Below are 18892 nucleotides of genomic sequence, written 5' to 3' on the forward strand. Positions count from 1 at the left end.
AGCGTGAGCCTCTCCTGGTTGAGACTGATTGGGTGTGAGCCCGAGGCAAGCACAGTGGGGCCAGGATGAGAGGGAGTGGCAGGTAGGAGCTGCAGGTGCATTGGACTATGGGTTTCAGCCCAATCCCTGCAGGCCACCCAGAAGGGCCCCACCCATGCATGAATTCATGCACCAGGCTTCTCCTATATAATAAAGAACTAATATGCTAAGTAGACCAAACAGCAGAACAACCGTCCAGATGACCTTCAGGATGAAGCCAGGGCTGTGAGGGCTGGCCAACGCTGCCAGGGGCTGTGAAGGCCGAGCCCCTTGCACGAATTTCGTGCATCAGGTTTCTAGTGGAAAATAAAAGCTATTTTAGTAAGGCATGTTTATGCAAACTCAACTTGATGTCAACTCCAGTCTTTGGTGTCTCTCCCTAGTATTGGGGCAGGGAGAGGGAGCACCTTCCTCAGAGGGAAATTCATGCTCTGCTTTTAGAAAGATATAGGGAGGCAGAGAACTCTTCCTGCATTTGTTGATTCTCAGTTGCCTTTAGCTAAAAATAACCCTGCTGCCAAAGTGGCCTATTTAGGGGTGGTATCTGATTGCCTTTAGTTTCAAACAGAGTGAATGAGGCCCTGTAGGATGTACATTTGTCAGTTGTCACTCTTGGCTGCTCAGAAAAATGAAGAGTCTTTCTAGTTCTAAGGAACCCTTACTTGGTGATTCTCAGTGGGTGAAACGCTTCTCCCAATAACAGATGTTTTGAGGTAAAATCTCCTGTCTTCCTATCTCCTGGTGGACAGGAACTGTAATTAACACTCTGATACTCTCACCAGGATTTTATATCTTGGGCTAGTGATGTGAAGGAAAAAGAGTTTTATCATTTGGTTGCCTGCCATCTAGCTATAGTGGCCGTGTTTTGTGAAAGAGATGGTAAACAAAAGCATCAGATACGTTTGAAGATCAGATATTTTTCTGCAACATCGCTCAACTCGTTGATTCCTTATTTCCTGCGCATGGTTCTCTGGTTCTCCTCATTGATTCTTTGAGCTATTTTTATCCTTCTAATTAATTCATCCTCTGTTTAATTTTCCAGAAGTGGTTTTAGGTGAATTTAGCCCACCTGGTGTAGCTAGTTTCTCTGTATCTATTTGTCATTTCTTCCTCCTACATTTGAAAACCAATAAAACTGTCAGCACCTCCTGGGGCTACATGCTTCCCCGTTCAGGTTCAGCAGGAAAGATGTCTGATTTTCCAAGGAGTTTCATGAATGAATGAACACACAGGTTGTGTTGTGTGTTTTTTTTCTAGTCTCATATCTTTGGATCAACTTGAGGCCATTTACTAATAGCTAAATGTTAGTGATAAATTTAAAATGCATAGCAGTAGATTTTAGGTTATAATTAAAAAGGGTTTAAAAATAAAATCAAATCTTTAAGGGTCAGAGGAACATGTTGTTTCTAAACATGGAGAATGGACCATGAACACAGATGAGGCAGGAGGCCCCATCTGTCTAATTTATTTCAGCATCAGGGTTTTCATGCCACATAGTTCATTAGGAAAATGAAATGTCTCAAACACCCTGTGTTTCTATTGGCATGAAGAGAAGTTGCTTGCAATACACCAGGTGTTGACTATTGTCCAGAAATATTGAAATAATACACCAAAAGTGTCACTGTCGATATCAAACATTGATGATTGAAGCATCTTATTTTTCTTATAAGTGTCAAAAGTGGAAGTAGAATGGCCAGTTGAATGAATGTTGAATTGGCCGAAAACATGGTGTTTATTATAGAGAGTATTCTTGAGTTCCTCTAATACACCGAAAAAATTACTTGACTCTTTTGTATCTTGGCTTCCTCATGTCTTTTTTTTTCCTAAAAAAATTTAAAAAGAAAATATCAAATTTAAATTTTTTAAAAAATCAGAAATTGTCTGGAAAAAACAGTGGAGGAAATCAACTCCTAAAAAAAAAAGGGCTGCCTGTTGGTGATCACTTTTATTGGAAGGGTTGGAGAAAAATAAAAATGCTATATAGCTTAATAAATAGTGAGTTATATGCAAATAAACTCATTTTAGGAGTACTGGTAGAAGAATCTTTGCTCATTTCTTAATATCAAAATGTATGCAGTTTTCTCTTGGATATCTTCTACCTTTAAAGACTCAATCATATAAAGTCTCCCAATTTCTACACTGGATATATTCTTTGTTTCAGCCAACTCTCAATGGAGGGGAAACTAGCACCACACCATCTCCCCAAACAGAAAGCATTGAAATATTCCATTTTGTTGATTTATATATCTCTTCATATGCTTCTTCATTAATTTCTATAGTAGGCACAGTTTCTCCCAATGTCATATTTAAATGTTGATCCGAAGCATGTCATCTACCTTGAAGCTCTCTGTCATCTCTCATTTTCACATAAATTTGCTCATCCAGGCTGAGCCTGATAAGATCCAGGGGCTCTTCTAAGGTGTTAGTACTTTGTTGCTCCCTGTTACCTTGAAGAAAGCAGCCCTGGAATGCAAGGACAGGGCCAGGGCTGGGTGTGGGGAAGCTGCTCTGGAGCCAGCTCCTCAGAAGACACTCCCCTGGTCCATGTCATCCGCCATGTTTCAAACCCCTCATGCCTTAACAGTATCTATTCTATAGGGTTGGTTTAGAAAAACAAACATTGAGCTCAATGACTTGCACAGCTTCTGACACTGATGGAAGAAACTACCAATATAGCTCCTTAAAGGATGATACTTGCCCTAGCCAGTTGGGCTCAGTGGATAGAGTGTCGGCCTGCGGACTGAAGCACATGCCTGGGTTGTGGGCTTGATTCCCAGTAGGGGGCGTGCAGGAGGCAGCCGATCAATGATTCTCTCTCATCATTGATGCTTCTATCTCTCTCTCCCTCTTCTTTCTTCTCTGAAATCAATAAAGAAATATATATATATATACATATACATATATATAATATATATATATTTTTTAAAAGGATGCTACTTTATAATTATCATGAATTCCTTGGGCAAATATTAGGAGTTAATCATTAGAGATGTTGATAGTTTCATTAAAAAGATAATTCAGTTTATTTAGTTCGTCATTCCAGAACTATTTATTGTGCTCTAGTCATAATGCTAGATCCAGCATATGACAGTACAAGTATCTGTCCTCAGTCAGCTCATGCTTTAGTCAAGAGGTTAAAATAATTAAAAATCAATGTTCAAAATCTAAAACACAAAACCTTAAACTCATAGAAAGAGAGGACAGACTTGTGGTTGTCAAAGGCAGGGGTGGGCAAAAGGGGTGAAGAGAGTCACAAGGTACAAACTTGCAGTTAGAAAAGCCAATAAGCCCTGGGGATGTAATGTACAGCATGGTGACTATCATTAATAATACTATATTTGAAAGTTGCTAAGAGAGTAGATCTTAAAAATTCTCATCACAAGAAAAATAAGCAAATTTGTAACTCTGTGTGGTGATGGATATTAACTAGACTTATTGTCGTATTCAGTTCACAATATATACATATATCAAATCATCATGTTATACTGTACACTTGAAATTAATATAATGTTTTATGTCAATTATATCTCAATAAAAAATCAATGTTAAACAACAATAAGAAAATTATGTACTGAACACTGCTTAAGGGCCCAGAGTGATAACAAACTAGCAATGTCAACATAACTACTAAACTACTAATTAAAGCTAGCATTTATTTACTGCTTATTATGAAACAGGTACTGTTCCAAGCTTTTTATATTAACTGCCTGAATCCTTACAACAATCCTATGAAATAGATGCTATTATTTTCCTTACTTTACAGTTAAGGAAACTGAGTCACAGAGAGGTGAAAGACCTTACCTGAGATTATTTAACTAATAAGAAGCAGAAGAAACCAACCAAGCCATCTGATTTCAGAATCTAAGCCCTTAACCACAACAATCAGGGGGGCCTTTGCAGAGGAGATAAGCTATGAATTGAATTCAGAAGGAGGTACAGGACTGAGCGAGGCAGATGGACATGAAAGGCATTTCAGGAAAGGAGGTAGCACGTGCATTGGTAGATAGACTATCAGGGGTTGCCAACCGGTGGTCTGAGGATCACTGGTGGTCCATGAGGTCAGAAAGGTTGGAGACTGCTGGACCAGGTGATAGCCAAGCTACTTGTAAGAAATTTACTATGTTTGCAGCCCAAGTCAGTTATGAAGAAACGAGAGGTGGGGAGACTAGTTAGGGAGTTATAGCTCTAGTCCAGGAAAGAGATAATGAGGGACAAGGTCATGTTGGTGCTAGCTGGAATAGAGTACCTGTTATGTGCTAAATTCTGTAAAGAATACAAAAAAGGATGGGATATAACCTTGTCCTCAAAGGGTTTATACCCATGTGGGACTAGAGATGGAATATAGTAGACAATAAATTTTGCTGGAAATACAAGCTTTTGACACAGGTTGTGAAATAACCTTTCCAACAAGAGAAAAATTGACCTTCACAACTACCAAGGGATAAAAACAATGCTAATTTTAACATTGATAAATACAGGATAACTTTAAAGATAAAACATAATTTCCATGGCTACACAATCAGAAATAACCAGCTTTGAAGCTGTTGCCAGAAAAATATTCCAAGGCTTATTATGGGCTCCAAGTTAAGTTTGTCTGTAATGTAATTCTTTTCAGAAAGGAGGGATGAAAATGGGATCTGTACACTGAAGCAGAGGCTCTTAAAACAGCAAACTTTCCTCCCACGGCTCTCAGCAGCGGTCAAGTATTATGAGAATACTATGTCTGTGTCAGGGCTTTGAAATCAATATCGGAAGCTTGGAGAGGGTACAGAATGTAAGAAAGGGTTTAGGAGACAGGAGCACAAAACAAAAGTTAAAGGTACTCTGCCCTGGCTTGTTTGGCTCAGTGGACAGAACGTCAGCCTGCGAACTGAAGGGTCCTGGGTTCGATTCCAGTCAAGGGCACATGCCCAGGCTCGATCTCCAGTAGGGGGAAAGCAGGAGGCAGCCGGTAAATGATTCTCTCTCATCATTGATGTTTCTGTCTCTCTGTCTTCCTCTCCCTTCCTCTCTGAAATCAATAAAAAAAATTTAAAAGTTAAAGGCACTCTGATTGTTTGTTTATTCTGAGTTACCTTGACCCATGCAAACATATCTCACATTGAGAAAAGACACAGGCTGTACTTAAAAGACATGGGCTTACATTTTTAAAGTTTCAACTAGTTTAACTGGAAATTGCTTTGCATATACATCTTTTATGCTCTGAGATTTCCTGGAAAATTAAATACAACATGTATTTTAATGAAGTGCCTCAAGTATGAAAATTAAAGATGGAAGGGTTTGGGCATTAAGAAAATTAGAATTTTCTCTAATATCATTATCTCAGCCCAATTGAACACATCTAGGATTTTATATCACTATTAAAACACTTTGAAACAAATTAAAATTTACTAAAGAAACTTTATGACATTTCATTTAGAAAATTCTGATGTGGCAATTTTCATGTTACATTAACAATCAGATATATTTACCCACAAAAGTTAAATTCATGGAAATCATTACACACATTTATAAATCTTAGACATATTATCGTGATTAATAAACGTTTGCTAATATGTTTAATAACTTTAATAAAGTGTTTTTTAATATTAGGCACTTTTCACAGTGTTTTGGATATAGCAATGAATAAAACAAGGAATATTTACTGTCTCCCTAGAGTTTTTGTTCTATTGGAGAAAGGTAGACTGTGAAAAATAAACATCATAAATACTCTAGTATGTTAATGCTGATGATACTGTAGAAAAAGGGAAACCAAAAAGAAAAAGATTAGGGAAATCAGGAGGCATGGGAGGTGCCTAGGGGACAGAATTAAATCAAGTGGTCAGAGTAGCATCTATGACAGTGATGGCGAACCTTTTGAGCTCAGCGTGTCAGCATTTTGAAAAACCCTAACTTAACTCTGGTGCCGTGTCACATATAGAATTTTTTTTGATATTTGCAACCATAGTAAAACAAAGACTTATATTTTTGATATTTATTTTACATATTTAAATGCCATTTAACAAAGAAAAATCAACCAAAAAAATGAGTTCGCTTGTCACCTCTGACATGCGTGTCATAGGTTCGCCATCACTGATCTAAGAGGAATTGAAAATTGAGCAAAAAATCCATGGGAAGAAGACAGCCATGGAGAAGATAGAAGATATTCTGGTAGAAGAAAGTTCTAGGCAGAGAAAACAGCCGGTACAAAGGCCCTAAGGCAAAAGGATACCTCAAGTTTGTAACAGCAGGGAAACCGCTGTGTCTGGGGCAGAGTGAATTTGGGGAGAAAACTGAAGGTAAGATGAGAGGAATGGGGGTCCAGACCATCCATATAAGGCCTCACAGGCCATTGTAAACTTTGACTTTGACTTTGAATAAAATAAAATGGAGTCACTGGAGGAATCTGAGAAAAGGAGTGACATGATCTAATTTCTCTTTTAAAATATCACACTGGCCACAGTGTTGAAAAGAGACTGGAAGGGGGACAGAATAGAAGCAGAACACTATTTAGGAGATTATTGCAATAATCCAGGCAATAGACAATGATTTGAAAGTAGTAGGCATAGAAGTGGTGAGAAGTGGCTGGACCTCAATGAACTGAATGGATGAAAAAAAAGCAACTTCTATATTTTAGCTTTATTTTGCTTTCAGTATGGCACTATAGATCATAATGGAGCTTTCTGAGTGCTTCAAAATGCTATCATAAAATACTTATTTAGCCCCCACCTGTTATAATAACTTCTTAGCATACACTAAAGGATATAAAGTAGGGAACAAATGCCCATCTTAGCCTTAGAAATGTCTGCACTTTAATTCTAAATAACTTACTATCCATTTAGAACGTAGATGAATATGAGAGAAATTTGACTGTGACCTTGCCAGGGATAATTTAGCTGTTCTGACTGGTAGAAAGGAATCAACTTTTTACCTCAGTGCTTCAAAACTGTCTTTGAAGTTATTCATTGTGGAAGGAAAACAAGTTTCTATCAAGCATGAACAAAGTCATTGGTCTGTGCTGTCCAAAAATGTAGTCATTGGTTGCAGGTGCTATATAAATGAAAAATGAATTAAAATTCAATCAAAATGGAATTATTGGTTCTCAGTCACAACAACCACATTTAAGCACCTAATAGCCACATGTGGCCAGTGGCTACTGTATTGGATAAAACAGTTAGAAAACTATTGCACCATCTCAAAAAGTTCTATTGAACAGCATTAGCTAGGTATTTGTAAGAAAAATTATATATTCAATGTTTTCCAGGAGGAGGAGAACCAAGATGGCGGCATAGGTAAACTCAGTGCTCACCACCTCCCACAACCACATCAAAATTAAAGAACAACCATCATTCAGAACTTCCTGAAATCTGGCTGAATGGAAGTCCTACAACTAGAGAAGTAAAGAAGAAAGTACACTGAGACTGGGAGGAGGGACAGAGACACAGAATGGGCTGATCTGACACCCATGTGTGGTGTTTTTTTAATTGGGAAGGATATCTAGGCTGTGGAGACCACTCGTGAGAAGCAAGGAACCTCACACCAGACCCCCCAACCCAGGGTTCCAGTACAGTGAAGAGAAGCTCCCATAACTTCAGGCTGTAAAAACCAGCGGGGATTGTGGCTGAGTGTCACAGAGGCTGCTGGAGACCCAGGTATTCCTCTTAAAAGGATGGCACACAGATTTACTCAGACGTGCTCCCTCTGAGATCCAGCGCTGGAGCAGCAGCTTGGAAGAATCCATGGACATATGGGAAGGAGCTGGATTGTCTAGCATCAGAACAAGAATTCAGGGGAGGGGGCTTTCTCCCAAATAGGGGTGCTCAGAGCAGTCATTGTTTGTATGCTGAAACCTCCCCTGCCATGGAGCTGACTGGCAGGCACCTTATCTGAGACTCCATAAACGTGGCTCACACTGTTCGTTCCACCCTGGTGATTCCCTGAGACCCTGCCCCACCCAATTTGCAGCCCCACCCAAGCTGTTTGCAGTGACTTTTCTATATGAATGGCCTATCCTGGCTCAGGCTTCAAACATTCCTAAAATCTCTCATTCAAGCAGCAGCTGCCACCAGTGTGCCCCACACCACTTAATAAGAGGTCCCAGGCCCGGCACTAGCAACAGCCTGCCTTGCTTCACAGCTTGGCCTCTCCTGGGCTCTTCCAAGTCCAACACACAAGTAGCAGCCATCTGCAGATCACTCTGTAGCTCCTGAAGGATAGCCTCAGGCGGGGCACAGGCAGTGCCTAACTTTGCACCTCAAGGGGTCCCAGAGCCAGTGCACCCAGAGCCAGTGGAAAGCTTCAGACCATACCATATTACAGCTCTACACAGCCAAGAGTGATGCACTCATGGGGCAGGCTCAGTGAGCACCAAAGCCCCACTGAAGCAAGACCTGCTCCATAGGGATGTCTCCTGCACAGCAGCTCTTCCACTATGGTCACAGCTGGTTCTCACAGCCAATTTGCCTGGATGTCAATTCCTCCCAGTGACAACAACAGCAATCAAGGCTCAACTACAACAAGACTGTGCACACAGCACATACAGTGGTGCTCCTAGAGTGCCCAGCTCAGGTGACTAGGGAGGCTAAGCCACTGGGCCTTATAGTGCAACTACTACACAAGGCCACCCTACCAATTCCAGGAGACATAGCAGTTCTATATAATACAAACAAACACAGGGAAGCAGCCAAAATGTAGAGACAAAAAAATGTCACAAATGAAAGAACAGACGAAATCTCCAGAAAAAGAACTAAATGATATAGGAGCAAGCAAAGTATCATATATAAAGTTCAAAACAATGGTTATAAGGATGCTCAAGGACCTTAGTGAGAGCTTCAAGGGACTTAGTAATAATTTCAAGATCTCAGTGAAAATTTCATCAAAGACATGATGTGGAAGCATCAAAGACATGAAAAATGACCAGTCAGAAATTAAGCATACACTAACTGAAATAAAGAATAATTTACAGGGATTCAACAGTAGAGGATTCTGAGAATCAAATCAGCAATTTGGAATATGAAGAAGCAAAAAACACCCAGTCAGAGGTGGGAAAAAAAAGAATTAGAAAAAATATGAGGATAGTGTAAGGAGCCTCTGGGACAACTTTAAGTGTACCAAAATTCTCATCTTGGGCAGTTCCAGAAGGAGAAGAGAGAGCGCAAGATATTGAAAACCTATTTGAAGAAATAATGACAGCAAACTTATCCTGCCTGGTTAAAGAAATAGACTTATAAGTCCAGGAAGCACAAAGAGTCCCAAACAAGATGAACCCAAAGAGGCCCACACCAAGGCACATCATAATTAAAATGCCAAAGGTTAAAGACAAAGAGAGAATCTTAAAAGCAGCAAGAGAAAAACAGTTAGTTACCTACAAGGGAGTGGCCATACAACTGTCAGCTGATTTCTCAACAGAAACTAGACAGGTCAGAAGGGATTGGCAGGAAATGTTCAAGGTGCCCTGACCAGTTTGGCTCAGTGGATAGAGCATCAGCTTGCAGACTGAGGGGTCCTGGGTTCGATTCCAGTCAAGGGCATGTACCTTGGTTGTGGGCACATCCCCAGTGTGAGGTGTGCAGGAGGCAGCTGATCGATGTTTCTCTCTCATCGATGTTTCAAACTCTCTGTCCCTCTCCCTTCCTCTCTGTAAAAAATCAATAAAATATTTTTTTAAAAGAAATGTTCAAGGTGATGAATAGCAAGGACCTACAACCAAGATTACTCTACCCAGCAAAGCTATCATTCAGAATTGAAGGTCAGATAAAGTGCTTCACAGAAAAGAAAAAGCTAAAGGAGTTCATCACCACCAAACCAGTATTACATGAAATGGTAAAGAATATTCTTGAAGGAAAGGAGAAGAAGGAAAAGGAGAGGGAGATGGAGAGGGAGATGGAGAGGGAGAGGGGAAGGGAGAGGGAGAGGGAGAGGGAGAGGGAGAGGGAGAGGGGGAGGGAGAGGGGGAGGGAGAGGGGGAGGGAACAAGAAAATGGGGTGGGATCTCAACCAGGTGGAGGGGGCAATGAGGGAAACAAGGGAAAACATCTATAATACTCTCAGCAATAAAGCTTTTTTTTAAAAAAAAAACGTTTGCCAGGCATTCCTGATATCCCTCTTTCTAGATTTTATCAGTTTGGATAATAGTAAAGAAAGCATAAACTTTGTATCACTCATATTTTCTCATGAAATACCAGCACTGTATTTTTCCCATGTCTTTCATGACATTTTTCTTTTTTTTGTCTTGAATTTCTTGGTGATGTCTCTTTTTTCTTCCACCTAGAATTAGAAATCAATTCTTTTGTTTCAAATGTGAAATCCCCCCCTAATTATAACCTGCTACTTTATATATAAAGAAGAATTTCTAAAAGCACTATTCAGACATTAGCAAAACCAACAATTGGAATTGTCATTCAAATTAATGTCCCTTATGAGCATTATCAGGAAATGCTAAGATATAGCCTTATTTTTAGACTCTTCTCCACATTCATCTACATATGTCTTTTAATCAACCCTATGTGATAGCAGACATCTCTCTGTGCTTCTTACATTTCAGCTTGTTTTCTCATTCTATATACTATTTAGATTGCTTTCTAACAGATGTAGCAAGGGTGGAATTATTCAAGTAATAGAATGATTTATTTTCTTGGGAAACAAAATAAATATTACATATTAAATAAATTATTCTAACATGAGCCTGCTTAGATATTGTAAGTAATTTCTACTTGCCATCTCTGCTTGGGGCTGGTTTAATCTCAAGTAGGCTAGAATGTTAGCCTTGAGATTTGGAACTTTTCCTGTTCACTTTGATCTACTTCCTCCCCTACTTTCCTGCACTCTGCTGTACACCACTGATCTCAGAGGGGTGGCTTCTGAAAACTACATTTCCAAGATCTCCATCAATTTGGTTCTTTGGGGGCCCTGCAAACAGGAGGCACTGGAGACTGGAAGTGAAAATCCAAGGTTAGTCTTTCTCTCAGTTTCTGGAGGAATCTCGACCAGTGTCTTCAGTGACTCTGGTTGCAGCTGCCACTCAGCAGAGCTTGCCTCCCAAGTCCCAGCTCCAACTTTGCAGCTCATTCTAGGACTCCAGCTCCTCCCAGGTGGGCACTCCTTCAGATTTCCAGATTCCCCTTGGTAGCCAGCTGTGCTACCCCTCAGACAGACCCTCCTTCAAGTTTCCAGCTCCCATAAAAGGAACTCAGACCCTGGACTCTGGTAACATCAGCTCTGTTGTTTTGTCAGCTCTTCTAACAATTTGACTGGCTTCCCATATAAAACTCCTTTCATGAAAAGTGACATTGTAACTGGACAACCTAGGGGTGTAGACTGCCTTGTTACTACTTGAGCCAATTCAGCAGAGACAGGGTTGACTCAGATATGAGCGCTTCTTCCAATAATGCTTGCAGTATGGGAGAGCAGCAGGTCATCCACAAAAATCCGCTTTGCACCCCACCATAAACCAGCTGAAGTAGTGTGGGCTGGGGAGAGGAGGGTCGCAGAGGGTGGGCACCTCCAAGACCAGATTACAGGCAATAGGGGGTGGGATTTTAAAGAGAGGGTGCCCCCGGGACTAGATTGTGTCAGCCCTGCCGTTGTAAATCTTTCCATAATAATAGGCAGTTCTCAGGAAAGGAGGACGGGCTGCATTCTGATGTTAGCTCCCATGTCCCAGGGCATACAATTCCCAGCCAGGTGAGATGTGCTTTCTTTAATCAGAACAGAACATCCTGGTTAATAGAGCATGATTAACATTTCTTATAATTGTAGCTGGTGTTATACATGTAGCTCTATGTCTGCCCCTAACAACATGACTTCCATTTTCCTATCTGCATAGTGAATGATAAACCCTGAGAACATAGTTGGCTAAAGTAGCAAGTAGGTACAAAAACAAATGTTCTCAGGTCAGAAAAAAACTGTTTGAGATCCAAACATTCCAATTCTTTCAGTGTGTGACTAGAGAAGATACTTTCAGTTTCAATAATCTCATCTGTAAAGTTTAGAAAACAATTCTGATGCCATTGGTTGATCATACATATTGAATGAGATAACTTCAGTGAGGGCACATAGAGAATATCTAGCAGGAGATACTAGATGAATATTCAAATGACTGTCTAAGTGTTTTCTTCCTTTCTTCAGAAAGCAACTCACTGTGGTAACTTTAGCTCTTGGATCTTTATCTAACAGGCAGACCTTGAACAAGATTGGTTTGCAAGGAAATCTAATCCTTTCACGTTCATATGTGTTAAATCTACATTATTATTTTCTCAGAGGTTGTGTGAGGGGTATATTCTTGCTATTTAAAAAGACTGTGACTAATTCATCATAAAAGAAATTCTACTCAGGCTGTTGTGTAATCATTTTTACATTAAAATATATGTTCTAGGGTTACTGAGTTTTTCTGTCCCTGAAGGGCAATGGAAGAAATCTGTCCACAGTTTTATGAAACACACCGCCCCCTTCCTGTTGTCACCAAGACATCCATTTCTTGTAGCCCCAAAACTAAATGGTGTGAAATGTAGACTATATTATGAGCAAAAAATCTTCCAGCAGTGAGCACAATTTTCAACCAACAGTCACTGAAGCCTATCTCTTGTCATCGGCAAATACATTTATAACTTCCTTATTCTAAGCAAGAGCTTCCCCATAATTGGAGCAATTCCAAATATTAGAGGACTAGAGGCCCAGTGCACAAAAATTTGTGCACTGGTGGGGGAGGGGGGATGGGGGAGTGTCCCTCAGCCCCACTTGTGCCCTCTCACAGTCTGGGACCCCTCGGGAGATAACCACCTGCTGGCTTAGGCCAGCTCTCCGGGTGCCAGATGGCAGGCCCAATCCCTCGGTGCCTGCCCCACCTCCCAGGGTTGCCCACATGGCAGGCCCAATCTGGGGGTTGGGGAGCTGCCCCAGGTCGGGCACTCAGCAGGGCTGATCCGGGGGTTGGGGCACTGCCCTGGGTCGTGCACACAGCTGCCCAGGGTCGGGTCACACATGGGACACCTGGGTGGGCAGGTGGATCGCTGCTGCCCCGCCCGGCTGCCCTGGGTCGGGTCGCACACGAGATACCGGGGGGCCAGCGGATCACTGCTGTCCCACCTGGCCGCCCCGGATCAGGTCGTACATGGATGCCCGCCGCCCCAGATCGCAGATAGCAGGCTCAGATGGTGGCGGGGCAGACGGGATGGTGTTGTCCTGCCCTGCCTGCAGTATGCAAATTAGCCTCCATCTTTGTTAGCAGTTAATTTGCATATCACACTGATTAGCCAATGGGAGGCATAGTGAAGGAATGGTTAATTACCATGTTTGTCTATTATTAGATAGGATTATGTTTCAACTGACTATTTTGTTTTTCAATCACATTTTATTTGTGAACTATAATATATACTGAGGAAAATATACAAGGCAGGAATTTACAGTTCAGTCCTTTCTCATACAGTGAACTTCCTGTTCATTGACCTTCAAAATCAAGGACTAAAATAAAGCCATCAACCTCAAAACCTCATTCAGATCCTGTCATAATCACAACTTCTCTCCTCTAAAGATCATCTGAATTGTATAGTAGTTATTTCCTTCTTTTCAGTATACATAGTTTTACCTCCTAAGAATGGAACCTTAAACAGTCTGATTTATGTGTACCTAATTGTTATGCTAATTGAATGGAATAATCTAGAAGAAGTGTCTAGGTTTATTTTTTCAGCATTATGTTTATGGGAAACATGCATGTAATTCTAGTTCATTCATATTCATGTTTCATAGTATTTCATTGCTTGACTTACCATAATTTATTTTTCCATTTTACTTTTTAGTGAGTTTGAGATACTACAAATAATGATGCTCAGCATATTTTTTTGTATATGTTGCTTGCTATATATGTCCCTACACTTTTAGGTATAGATATAAGAGTAGAATTGCTCAGTCATAGGGCAAGAATATCTTCATTTGGTAGATAATATCAAACTGTATTTCAGAGTACATTAAACAATTTGTATTCTTACTAATATCTTACTATAATTCCCATTGCATACATCCTTGACAACACCTGGTATTGTGTGTGTGAGAGAAATTGTCAGTGTAGTTTGAATTTACATTTTTCTCATTATATGCAAAATTTAACACCTTTTCACAAGTTTAAAAACCATTTTATGTCTCTTTAAAGTTGTTTTGAAATATAAAATTCTTCATGTCTTCTTCCCATTTTTCCCATAATGTTGCTTGGTTTCAATCTTTATCATTTACATTTTTTATTAGGATATTACTCATTATGAACATTTTTTATTTTCCAAAGTATATCAATCTTTTCTCAAAAATTGTCTTTTTTTCTTTTGACTTTGCCTATGTTTCTTTTGTTCTTTTTTTTTTGCTGTGAAATTGTTCTTCATTGTTTTTTTAAAAAATATATTTTTATTGATTTCAGAGAGGAAGGGAGAGGAAGAGAGAGATAGAAACATCAATGATGAGAGAGAATCATTGATCAGCTGCTTCCTGCATGCCCCACACTAGGGATCGAGCCCACAACCTGGGCATGTGCCCTGACTGGGAATCAAACCATGATCTCCTGGTTCATAGGTTGACGCTCAACCACTGAGACATGCTGGTCGGGCATCTTCACTGTTAAGCAATAGAAGTTTCCATTGTAAATTATTTTGGAGAAATTTTGCAAGACTTAGCCCTGTTTGGAGATTCACAATAAAAGTTAATTAAACCTGCCATAAAGTAACCTCACTCTACTCATATCAGCATTGCCACACTTTCTTCAGTTACTATTAAAACCTCTTCCGTAAAATTGATTTATATCTTATAGAGCCAGCTTTCCAAATAAAATTTAAAATTTGTATGGGTTTAATCAGAAAAAGAGTTATTTTCAGTCTTTGTCAACATTGTAACAAAAAGGCTACGCATTTGGGTAGTCTTTATTGTTAACAAAACTATGCCTTTCTCTAGAGGTTGTTTCCTTTTGGTCTATGAACAATAATATTGCAAAACAAATTATTAATTTGCTTCCCTCTTTTCCATTAGTATTAACAGGATCCACAATAGCCAGGAGAGGTAGGCCTGAAGAAATGTTCTAGTTGTTCACTTTACATAGACAACTAGCAAGAGGGCAAGTGAGAGTTGAAATCAATTCCAAGCTCTTCTAAACATCATTTACTTCATGGGGCAGAGCTGCATCTGCCTGGAGTAAGGATCATTTTTTCTAATTAATATAAAGGCTCCATCTGCGCTCCAAGATGTATGACTATGGGGATGGGCACACGTGGAGATATGTCTATATCTAACCCCAACAAATGCCATATTTTTTTGTGTCTAATGCACCTAAAACGTCTATAAAGGTTTTATTATTATTTTCATTTTGCTGATAAACTGTTTCAAAGAACATAAATAATCTGCACATAATCCCCGACCTAGTAACCAGAGTCTAAACTGCACTTATTACTTTTCTACTCTAATAGACACTCTTATGCTATATTGCTCCCATGCACTGCACTCCTTCATTTGTTATATTTTTTAAATTCTTTTGTAGCTTCTTTCTTGTGTATCCTCTTTAGAAATCTAGATTATGATCCCACTGTGACAAATGGGAAATGAATGTCGTTCATTCTACTGTGTATTGTTCATATACCTATATGTGTCCTTCAAAGTTAATTCTGTAATTTTAGTTTGAAAATTCATTCTGCATATTTTATTGAGTTTTCTCTCCAAGTTCCTGTGTTTTTCTAAAAGCTTTATAACTATCTGCAACCAATCCTGGAATAGAAAAATGTACCTAATCATCCTCTACAAAGTTTCTAAGCCATAGGATATTACAACAGAAAATGCTGCCATATGTTAGAACTATAAATAACAGAAGTTGTGCACAAAAAAATGGTTTTATTTATGAAATAGTGTATATTTATAATCCACATTATGTAAGAAGCATTGCTTTTTTAAAATATCACTTGAGATAATTATTTACTGTCCTTGTCTCATAAAAGGTAGCAATCCCTTTACTGATTGTCTAAATCATGAAAAGGCAATCATTTTCAAAAAGACTCTAAGTAGAAAATATTAAATAAGTGAGCAGTTAACTAACGTGTGGACTAGTCACTAGGTGGCAGACAACTGGATATTTTGGGAATATGAAAACATCAGTAGATGGTTTGCAATAGAAACATGTAAAAAAGCATAATACTGACAAAAGAGGTAAAATAATGGATGGTTCTTTTCAACATGTTTTATTTTCCCAAATATATCATGATCCTGAGTAAGCAAATTAGGGAAGCATGTTGACTGCTCTGTGAAAATGTTAAATCAATTCAATTCATAGCTTTTGAAGGCCCATGAAAAAAAAATGTTTAAACCATGTTAGGCAAAGCACCAGGTAGGTAGTGCAGACATCAAACAGGATTTATTCAGCTATGACTGAATCCAAGTCCATGTTCCTTTTGGATAAGTAAATAAACTTCTATATTGGATTAAATTAATTTGAGTTGAATTACTCTTTTTGTACATAAACAAGTCATAACTGGAATAATAATGAACAACTATCTTCTACTTTCATTTTTTTCTAGCAGAATTAATTATTTCAGCTCTCATAGACAGTACAGACCTATATTTCCAACTTTTAGATAATTGACATACTTATCATTATACTAATATTATGACTTACGGTTGATATTTTGGAAAACAAAAAACGTAATGTACTTTCTAAGGGAGAATGATTCACTCTTGGGAAGGCCAAAAAGAACGCAATATTTCAACACTTTGGAATATTTTTTAAAAACCTGAGAGAATGCTAATAATGCAGTAATACCAGAAATTGCAGCAATAGTATCATCAACCACAAACTGTTCTATAGAAATTTCATGTGTATTTTTTCACTTAAAGAAACAGTGAATAACGCAAGCATTCACTCTTATGTCACTACGAAGGAAAAAAGAATACTAATAATGTATTATGTTTACTTTTACAATATAGTCTAGCTGGAAAGTTAAAACAATTTCCTTAGACAATCACATTGCTGCTCTTTACTCCATAAATCTAAAAGCTGTATCATCTGTCTGCGTTATTATCTAGCTCTCTATATAGTTTTTTTTTAAATAAAAAGGTAAAAACACCATTATACACGTGGAATATGAAGGAAAATGGAAGTTTCTACTGCCATTTATTTTATGATTTATTTCTGAAGTTCATAAACTTTAAGAGGTTCTAATGACATTGTAGATATTCAAATATTGTAGACTTAAGAGAATTAAGAACTCAGTATTTTAATATTCTCTTCTGATCTATTTTTCAGTGATTCTATTCAGAGTTAATTAGAAAAAGCTTAAAAGTGGTAATGAACAAAAGTTTTATTTTTATTAGAATTATGCTGAAGAGTTAGCATGTAGTGCAGACTTCTTAAGTTGCAAAGTCATGGGCCAGTGAATCTATTCCTTGGTTACTTTTTCAAAGGTATATATTAATTGGATAGTGATCTGCTATGCAATATGTTACTTTATTTCTGGGTTTAATGATAGTGCAGAGAAAAATTTCAAAAATATGTGTATTTTTGATAAACATTCCCATTTTGATTATAACTTTGATAAACTATTTTGACACATCAAAATATGAAAGCATTCACACAGCATGTAGTCATTTACAAAAACATTTAGTATCCTGTTAGTAAGCCATGCTTTGAAAATTGTTGATTATGTTCAAATGTGTTCTAAAGTTTCAAAAGTGCTCATTGAGGAAAACAATTTGACCTTTTAAGATATAAACCAATCAAAAATAAGAACTTTTCAAGGTTTCCATGACTACAGTAGGGATGTACTGGACATCTGTTTGTTCTTTCATGTCCAGCATCCATTTTTCCTTTTTAGATAACAATACTTCAGTTTCTTTTGGGAGAGGACCATATTTTCCTTCTCTCTCAGACAGCATCTTTCATCACTACTAATACCTCCAACATCACAGGGTCCAGCAAACCATAGGCCCAAATAGCACAGATGCTAATATTAAGATTTGAATTTGCTGCAGAACACTTTTTTAAAAACTATATATTTTTTATTAATTTCAAAGAGAAAGGGAGAGGGAGAGACAGATGGAAACATCAATGATGAGAGAGAGCCATTGACTGGCTGCCTCCAGCATGCCCCACAGGAGGGATCACGCCCACAACCCGGGCATGTGTTGTGACTGGGAATCGAACCCTGACCTCCTGGTTCAAAGGTCGATGCTCAACTATTGAGCCACACTGGCCTGGCAAAGCTGGCAATCTTTTGTGTCATCCAGTATATGGGCCGAAGCAATGTCCTTACATATGGAATATGGTTCCTACCGAACCTGAAGAAGGCACTGCACTTGCTTTTTCATGATAGGAGGTCAGTGATGTAATGATTTCTCTTTCACTCGGGAGGTGATGTCCTGGCACTGGATCCATAAAAACTGTTGAGATACTATAGGCCCCTGAATCTTCCTCAGATTTCTCTCCCATCCCCTGGACTGCACATGTCTTACCAAGCTCTCCACTGTGCTTGTCACCTCTTGATTATTATGCCTGATCGACATGATATCATTGATGTAATTAATCAATATGGTGTCCTATGGCAGTCTAGATAGTGCTCTTTACACTTTATCATGATAGAGAGCAGTAAGGTTAACATAGCCCTGAAACAAAACTGTTAATGAATTCATTTGTCTGTTCTACATGAATTCAAACTGCTTCTGATCTTCTTTTTCCATTAAAATGGAAAGAATACACTTTCCAAATCAATGGTCACATACCATGTACCTGAGGCCAGATTAATCTGCTCTAACCATGATACCATGTCCAGCACAGTAGCTGCAATCAAGGCTACTACTTATTGAAATATTAATAATCTAAAGTCATTTCTGCAAGGTATAGATGGTGAATTAAACAGAAATA

General features: G+C 38.7%; 1 pseudogene across 1 annotated transcript; it reads right to left on the reverse strand.

Annotated features, from left to right (window-relative positions):
- Window positions 1-2196: 2196 nt before the first annotated feature.
- Window positions 2197-18534, reverse strand: LOC308511525 (U6 snRNA-associated Sm-like protein LSm3; annotated as a pseudogene). The gene is made up of 2 exons: window positions 18484-18534; window positions 2197-2502 (listed from the first exon to the last, which is right to left on the reverse strand). The product of its transcript is annotated as a U6 snRNA-associated Sm-like protein LSm3 (transcript).
- Window positions 18535-18892: the final 358 nt, after the last annotated feature.

This window comes from Myotis nattereri, assembly GCF_964212035.1.
Source record: "Myotis nattereri genome assembly, chromosome: X".
In the NCBI taxonomy this organism is placed as follows: Eukaryota; Metazoa; Chordata; class Mammalia; order Chiroptera; family Vespertilionidae; genus Myotis; species Myotis nattereri.